Source organism: Populus euphratica, unplaced genomic scaffold (assembly GCF_000495115.2).
Source record: "Populus euphratica unplaced genomic scaffold, PopEup_1.0 scaffold302.1, whole genome shotgun sequence".
In the NCBI taxonomy this organism is placed as follows: domain Eukaryota; kingdom Viridiplantae; phylum Streptophyta; class Magnoliopsida; order Malpighiales; family Salicaceae; genus Populus; species Populus euphratica.
In genome coordinates, this window is record NW_011500185.1 from 75,877 (window position 1) to 76,950 (window position 1,074).

The window sequence follows — 1,074 nt, forward strand, 5'->3', positions numbered from 1 at the left end:
AAAAAAAATGATGAAAAAAAAAATGTAGATAAGTTTGGTTTCTTAGCCTCCCTAACTTAAGCAATTAAGCCCGAAGGGGTGTTTTAAGACCTAATGCCCTAAAGTCAACTAACTTGGGAGCTATTGACTCAATATTTGTTACATGGGTTGAGGAGAAAGGACATATCTCATAAGTCGACCCTTTTTATAGATTTTTATAAATAAAAATCATCTTAAAAACAAAATGGGTTTGAAGACACGTCAAATCAAGAGAACTTGAGTTTAGCAGTTAGCTAAGCTCAAAATAGTATGAGTCTGACAAACATGTCACATACAGAGAACTTGAATTTGACAATCAATAAGCCTAAAATGAAAATAAGCTATTTTTCTATTTTAACGCTTTGATTACTAGGGACTAGTAATAAGCTAGTTGGGGGGTGTGATTGATACTTAAAAGTGTATTTTCATCAAGGTTTTATATCATCATTTTGCACTTGAAGTATCAATAACTCCTTAACTAAAGCATATTTCATATTTAATAATACAAGATACCTTTAATTTGTGATAAATATTCATCTTAAATGCAGGTCTATCGCATAAATTAAAGGATTTATTGATGAGTTTAGGTGCTGAAATTAAAAGGACAAAGAGATGACCAAAATTAGAAAAGAGATGCTGGTGCAGTCCAAACTAGAACACTATTAGGTAATTGGGTTATATCTAGAGTTGTAGATCTCGAATTTAGATCTACTTTATATGGATGGAAATGTAAGACATAGGTCTACTTTATATGGTTTTAAAAAGGACACTTTCAAGTCCAAATTATAGCAATAACAAAGAAGTTTGAATCTGTCCTGCAGCCTAGATACTATTCAGTGTTCAGCTCATATCTCGAGTTCTAGAAGTCCAAATGACCTCAATGTTTTTTCTTTGTAAAGATAAGATAATTTTCTAGAACTTTAACGGTGTAGTTGGTTCTAATTCTGATGTTAGCAATGAAGTTTTGTTCATACAAAAAGATAATGATTTTTACCAATTCAAGAGTTGGCCACCCACTCATCAATTAGTCATCAAATCAGTAGTTTTCAATTTTGG